The sequence below is a fragment of the Ambystoma mexicanum genome, chromosome 5p (genome assembly GCF_040938575.1).
Source record: "Ambystoma mexicanum isolate Mex_15411 chromosome 5p, UKY_AmexF1_1, whole genome shotgun sequence".
NCBI lineage: Eukaryota > Metazoa > Chordata > Amphibia > Caudata > Ambystomatidae > Ambystoma > Ambystoma mexicanum.
The window spans coordinates 976479039-976487103 of NC_090930.1; positions in this window are offsets into that span (position 1 = coordinate 976479039).

Consider the following 8065-nt stretch of genomic DNA (forward strand, 5'->3'; position numbering starts at 1 on the left):
CAGTCCGAGTGCTTCTCCTTGGAGTTCCGCAGCAGTCCCTGTATCGGGTCGGCAGCCTGTCGTAGGTCTGTCTACCAGGGAGCGTTGGCAAAGATCAGCTGTTCACGATGGTGCCTCGTAGCTCGGGGAGAGGGCGCCTTACCAGGTCCTCTCTGGGTCAGTCCTTGGAGGCACAACAGCTTTCAGATTGTGAAGGAGAGCAACAGCAATTCTTCTCGTCCAGCAGGGCTTCAAGGTCAAGCGTCAGTTAATCCAGTTACTCATCGTAGTGGACTTCAGCTTCTGAACACAATTCCTAGCAGTGAGAGGTCCCCAGATATACTGTTGATCTCCCATTCATTCCACTGGGTCACACTCAAGCATCCAATCACGACTACGGGCATTCATGCAGGCAGGCAGCCAATCAGGCACACAAGGTATTCAGGCCATTCACTTCTCTCCAAGAAGTGTATTGGGACAAGTACCGAGCCATTCAACACTCCAAGCTGCATTCATACCGGTTTCGGGCAGGGTTGTCTCGGTCATTGTGTCAACCACCAGATACTAGACACCCACAACACAGAATGCATATTCGTCACACACTCTAGTCACCCAGGTCCCACCCACAGGAGTTACCCACAACATACATAACCGGGAAGGCTCCAGCTAGTCTGACTGGGCCTTCACAACAACACCATATATGGCACTTCCATCCAACAGCCAGTCAGGGGGAAGGGGCAGAGTCAGGCTTCTCAGGGCTTTGGGAAAACAAGGTAATGGGTAATAAAAAGCAAGAGGCCACCGGGACCATCTTGTTTTCCATCAGGAATCAACTGATCCCAATGGCAGGGCCGGGATATCCCAAAATGAAGGATACGCCGCGCACCTGTCACATTCAGCATGGAGCTGCCACCAGCCCATACCCTGCTCTGTGGGCCACCCACAGGTGCACAAAAACATACACTAGGGGCACAGGGTTGTACCCCCCACCCATGGGTGCCATAAGGGTATCCCACGGGTCCGTTCACCAAACCAAAAGAAAGAGAGCTGCACCGCCAGGAGTCCCACATGAACTCCTGCGCGGAAAACACGACAGAACACACAATAAAAAGCAGTAAAGGACAAGGATACGGAGGCCCTGTCCCTCCGATGCATTTCCAGCATCCCAGTCGCCCCCCCCAGACTGAGGTGGAGGGTGCCTAATCTCCCACGGGATAGACACCCTCATCCAGACGGTCAACATACCTTTTGGAAAGGCCATCTGCATTATCGTGACTCTTCCCTGGTCTGTGCTCTATGGTGAAGTCTAGCCCTTGCAGGCTAATGGACCACCTGAGCAGTTTCGGGTTCTCACCCTTCATCTGCATAAGCCACTTTAGGGGCTTATGATCCGTTTGTACCTTGAAGGTAGACCCCGTAAGGTAGGGCCTAAAACACCTAAGGCTCCAAACTATACTAAAACACTCCTTTTCAACAGTAGCCCACCTAAGTTCTCTACCCTTGAGTTGTCTACTGATGAATATGATAGGATGTTCTCTCCCTTTGTCATCTAACTGGGACAAGACAGCTCCAATTCCGGTGTTGCAGGCATCCGTCTGGACGATAAAGGGTCGGCTGTAGTCAGGCGCACACAACACGGGTGCCCGACACAGACTTTCTTTCAAGCCTTTAAATACCCTCTGACAGTCTTCAGTCCAATTGTCCTTCCTAGGCTGCTTGGGTGAAGTCAGAGCTGTCAATGGTGCAGCTATGGTTCCATAGTCTGCCATGAAATTGTGATAGTACCCAGTGAGACCCAAAAAGGCTCTCACCTGGGTTTGAGTAGTGGGAGTCTCCCAGTCCTGTACATCCTGTACCTTACTGGGGAGAGGTTGGATTTGACCCACTCCTACTTCATGACCAAGATACGTGACTTTCCCCTGAGCTATCTGGCACTTGGTGGCCTTGATAGTGAGGTTAGCCCTCTTTAAGGCCTGCAACACTCTACCCAGATGTGTCAAGTGCTCTTCCCAAGTGGAACTGTAGATGGCAATGTCGTCTAAATAAGCCACACAAAAGGCTTCCAGCCCACCAAGAGCATGATTGACCAATCTCTGGAAGGTGGCAGGGGCATTCTTCAACCCAAAAGGCATGACCCTAAACTGGTAGAGTCCCTCTGGTGTTGAGAACGCCGTCTTTTCCTTGGCATGGTCCGTCAGAGCTATTTGCCAATAGCCTGAGGTGAGGTCAAAGGTGCTCACAAATTTGGTAGCACATGTCCACGAGCTCATCAGCCCGGGGCAGTGGGTGCGCGTCAGTTTTGGTGACGGCATTGACTCCTCGGTAGTCCACACAGAACCTCCAATCCTTGGTACCGGCCTGGGAACTTGCCTTGGGGAGAAGGACCACGGGACTGGACCAGGGACTGGTTGAGGGTTCAATAACACCCAGATCCAACATCTTGGCGACCTCAGCCTGGATGTGGTTCTTAACCGTATCTGACATTCGGTAGCTCCTGCTCTTGACAGGCACGCTGTCACCAGTGTCAATCTCGTGCTTACACCACAGTGTAAGGCCTGGCGTCAGCGAAAACAGAGAGGCATACTGCTGGAGCAAAGTCCTGCAGGCCCTCTGCTGCTCGGTTGTCAAATCTGGAGAGAGCTGCACTCCCTCCACTGAGCCATCCTGAGGGTTGCTATGCAGCAAATCAGGAAGGGGCTCACTCTCATCCTCTTCTTGCTCTGAAGCCAGCAAGAGACATGAGACTTCTGCTTTCCTGTGGAAAGGCTTGAGCCTATTAGCATGGAATACCTGAGGGGCTACCCCTGGGATTCCCATGTCAACCAGATAATTGACCTCGCCCATCTTGGAGACTATCCGGAAGGGTCCAGTCCATTTATCTGCCAATGCCTGAGGCTTGGTAGGCTCCATCACGAGGACCTCCTGTGCCGGAGTCCACTCCACTTGCGATGCTTTAAGGTCATGCCAGTATTTGTTAAATTCCTGGCTGGCCTTGAGATTCGCCGTTGCTTGTCCCATCATCTGTGTCATCCTCCGTCTGAGGCCTAACACATAGTCCCCCACTTGCTTGGCGGGACCGGGAGGGCGGCTTCCAAGCCTTCTCTGATCAAGGCAAGGGGCCCCCTCACGGGATGTCCAAAGAGCAACTCAAAGGGGCTGAAACCAACACCCTCTTGAGGTACCTCTCTGTAAGCAAACAGCAGGCATGGCAGGAGGAGATCCCATTTCCTCCTTAGGGGCTCTTCCAAAGCACCTAGCATGCCCTTGAGATTGTTATTAAACCTCTCAACCATACCATTGGTCTGGGGGTGGTAAGAAGTGGAGAACTTGTAGGTTACCGCGCACTCTTTCCACATGGTTTTCATGTAACTAGACATGAAGTTGGATCCTCGGTCAGAGACAACCTCCTTGGGGAATCCAACTCGGGTGAAAAAGCCCAGGAGGGTCCGGGCAACCACCGTTGGCAGTAACAGTCCGAAGGGGTATAGCCTCAGGGTACCTGGTGGCATGATCTACCAAAACCAGGATGAACCGATGTCCACCTGACGTGGGAGGGTCAAGGGGACCGACAATGTCGATGCCCACCCTCTCAAACGGTGTGCCAACCACTGGCAATGGCTGCAGTGGGGCAATGACCCTACCTTCAGTCTTGCCAGACAACTGACAAGTTGGGCAGGTCCTGCAGTGGGACTCCACATCTACTCCCATCCGAGGCCAGTAGAAATGGGCAGAGAGCCTCTGCTTAGTCTTCTTGATATCAAGATGACCAGCCAAGGGCACCTCATGCGCCAACTGCAGTAGGAAGGGCCTGCAAACCTGGGGTACCACCAACCTCTTGAGGGCACCAGGTTCAGGCTTAGTGGGCTCACTAACAAGGAGCTCACTCTCCCAATAAAATCCGGAAAGTCCTAGGCACTTCGCCTTGTGCCTGGGACAGGGCCTGTTTCCTCAGACCCTCGAGAGAGAGGGACACTCTCTCTGTCCTTTACAGAAGTCTGACCGGGAGGGTCCCCCTTCAGCTAACAATGAAGATCGGGATGATCCTCCGGGTTGAGAAGCTCTCCCACAGGAGAGTCTTCTGGCTCTTCTCCCACAGGAGTTGAGACAGGGTTTACCACTGGACCCAGCCCGTCCGGAACATGGATCCCAATGGGTGCTGTAGGAACAGCAGGAAGAGAAGGGGCTCCCTCCACAGAGGTGGCCTTCTTGCTCTTCCTTCGTCGTGCTTTAGGCCGTGCCTTCGGCTCGGGTACCTGACTCACAGCCAGACCCAGTGTCACCTGTGACCTAGTGACCGCAGCAGCAGTCATGGGAAGACCATCCGCGATCAATCCCAACTCGACTAGATCGTTACCTAACAGAATGTTAGCAGGGACGTTGTGCTGAACCAGGACAGGAAGCTTTGCTGTCTTGTCTCCAATTACGAGTGTGACTCGGGCTACAGGCGATAATTTGGGAGGCCCACCAGCTAACCTGGTGGTTCTCAGAGGAGCATCAACATAGTCCTCTGGCTTGAGCAGGGTCCTGTCCAACACTGTCATGCTTGCCCCAGTGTCTCTCAATCCAGTAGAAGGCTGGCCATTCAGGAGGACACTTCTCAAAAATTTACGGGTGTTCTGTGGGATAGTCGCCAGTACTTCTGCTTACTGGTTCCAGGCCCCAAGGGACACTAAAGAAATCTCTAGGGGAGCACCAAAAGTGATCCCGGTAGAGGAGGGGAGGACAGTGGCCTCCACCTCAGACATGGGGTAAGGGTAGGTCAGGCTGACAGCCTGTACTCCGAGTGCCTTACCTTTACACTTGGAGTCACCCCTTTTATGATCCAGAGCCCCACAGTCCCTACAAGTGCCGGGAGTGCGGGGTACGGTACTGGAACCACCGGGAGCCTGCTTTGCAGCAGGTGGACCACTACTCTTATTCCCACCCACAGATGACTTATCCCCACTAGATTTTTGGGTCCTAGGAGAGGAGGGTTTAGGTTTATTCGACTGTGACTGCTTTTGGGACTCCTCAGCTTTCTGAGAGGCCCCCTTTTCTTTGTCCTTGTCCTTCCCACTGGAGTCCTTAGGGGACACCCGGTGGGAGACCCACTTGTCAGCCAACCTAGCCAGCTTAAAGGGATCCAAAATGTTCTGGTCAGCAACATACTGACGCAGCTCTGGTGAACAGGCTTCAGAAAAATGCTCCAAAAACAATAGGTGGGACAATTCAACAAAAGTTTTCACCTTGTAACCGTCAATCCACCCCATCATATTCATGTGCGCAGCGCTCACCCAGTCGACCCAAGACACATTCTCTCTTTTCTTAAAATCCCTGAACCTTTTAAGGTATTGGGTAGGTGTCTTGCCAAACTTGGCAATCAAAGCAGAATTCATACACTCATACTGACCCCGTTCTTCCACACTCAGCTTCAGAATACAGTCATATCCAGTTTGAGGCACTCTGCTTAGCAAACACTTAGCCCAATCTCTTTTGTCAACATCATGAATTGCACAAGCCATTTCAAACACTTCAATCCATTGGAGGATATCAGAACCCTCAGAAAACACACCAACCAAATCCTTCATAAATTTAGTGGCTGGGTACCTGACACTCTCACTGGGTTTCGCTGAAGTCTCCACTTGAGCTTTCTTTAGCTGGATTCTCTGACATTCAGTGTCCTTGTCTTTGAGTTCAAGATCCCTATTCTTGAGTTCAACCTTTGAGCCAGCTCCTCTTTCTTAAAATCAGCATCTATTTCCAACTTGCGATATTCAAAGGCCAATTTCATCCTTAATAACTCAAGTTCCAAGGAATTGCTGGGGTTCGGAACAGAGGCAGCAGGAATGGCGGCATTCCCAGAAACAGATTCAGTAGAAACCCCAGGGGCAGAGTCCTCATTGGTTGCATTCCCCCCCCTCATCAAGAGTTTCACCATCGGTCTGGTAGTCCACCAGGGCAGCTATCAGCTCAGCCCTAGACTTATCCACAAAGTCTAATTCCCTGGCTTCACAAGCACTCTGGAGAGCCTCTAAGCTCATCCGAGTCAATTTACCATTCGCAATAGACTCCATTGCTTGTAATGCAGTTATTTTGTACACACCCAAACCTTAATCGAATAAAATGCGGATATTTTGTAAGTGGCACGGTTATACACTGAGTCTTAAAACCATAAGCATCCCTCCGCTGCCACCAGTGTAAAGACCGGTAGGGGGTGTCTGTACTTCTGCTCTCTATATGGTAGAGGAGAGGCACAGAAGACCCCAGCCAAGATTCTCTATAAGGTAGCAATGGACGAGCAATCAAGGCCTAGCTTCTCAGGAGGTGATGCAGGCTGGTTCTCAAGTACAGTGTAGTCCCCGAACCCCCACAAAGGAATGTTCACACACTGTATTACTGAAAACACAGTCTTTATATAATTAATATTCAAAGGTATGTACACGATCACAATAACGCACTTTGTACTTGGAAGTCAATGATAAATATATACACGTATAGAGTGGTACCACTAATGTTATCAAATCTCATTGAAGTGCATCAACTGTACGGTTAAAATGTCACGCAGATCAATAACGAGTAAACCAGCAATAGAGATAGGAAGGAACGTAAGATGGTTGAAACAATAGGCAGAATACTGGCCCCGTACCCCAGACACAGTTCTGGGTGGGGATCCCCCCACCTGGGCAACCTGTAAATAAAGATATATAGCACAAGCCCAGTCCAAATGTTCAATAGTCTTACGGTTTTACCCCCCCCCCAATGTACCTGGTGGAGTAGAGTTCTCCGACAATGCACCGACCGATCCTTCTTGAGTGCCTCCCTTTCAGGCGGGAGCCACGGATCGTCGAGGGGTGTCGGGGAACTTGGCGTTCGGTGTCGGGGAATCGACGGCCCTTCTTGAGTGCCCTCCCTTTAGGGCAGGAGTCACGGGTCGTCGAACGTCCGACGGTGAACAGGGTGAACTATAGCAGGGAAGTGGCCGCTTCGTTCCTACCGGTGCTCGTTGCCGACATAGCGTTGGCGTCCTGCAAGGAAGAGGCGTGCGGGGCACCTCGATGACAATAGTTCTGGACCGCAAAGAGATGATGGCACTTCAGCCAGTCAGGGGGAAGGGACAGAGTCAGGGTTTCCCAGGACTTTCGGAAAACAAGGTAATGGGTAATAGAAAGCAAGAGGCCACCGAGGCCATCTTGTTTTCCATCAGGAATCAACTGATCCCAATGGCAGGGCCGGGGTATCCCAAAATGGAGGATACGCCGCGCACCTGTCACATTCAGCATGGAGCTGCCACCAGCCCATACCCTGCTCTGTGGGCCACCCACAGGTGCCCAAAAACAAACACTAGGGACACAGGGTTGTACCCCACACCCATGGGTGCCATAAGGGTATCCCACGGGTCCGTTCACCAAACCAAAAGAAAGAGAGCAGCACCGCCAGGAGTCCCACATGAACTCCTGCGCGGAAAACACGACAGAACACACGATAAAAAGCAGTAAAGGACAAGGATACGGAGGCCCTGTCCCTCCGATGCATTTCCAGCATCACAACACTTAGATGGAATTCTTAACCTTAGCCTGAGTCACATCTAGATAGGATTATAAATGTAAGCATGTGCCACACTTAGATGGAATTCTTAACCTTAGCCTGCGTCGTATCTAGATAGAAGTGTGAATGTTAGCATTTGCCACACTTAGATGGAATTCTTAACCTTAGCTTGTGTCACATCCAGACAGGATTGTGAATGTTAGCATGTGCCACACTTAGATGGAATTCTCAACCTTAGCTTGCGTCGCATCTGGATAGAGGTGTAAATGTTGTCATGCGTCACACCTGGATGGAATCTTAACCTTGGCCTGCATCGCATCTAGACAGAAATGTGAATGTTAGAACACTTAAATGAAACTGTGAATGATGACAAGTGCAACACTAGAATAGAATCGTGATCACTAGCCTGCTTCACACCTAGACAGAACATTGAAATTTAGAAAACGCCACACTCCGATGGAATGGTGAATGCTGGCGGGCATCACACCTAGACATAATTGCAAGGACAGCAATGCCAACTAACCAATCCACTAACAATTTCTTCCCTCTGCATACACCTCTC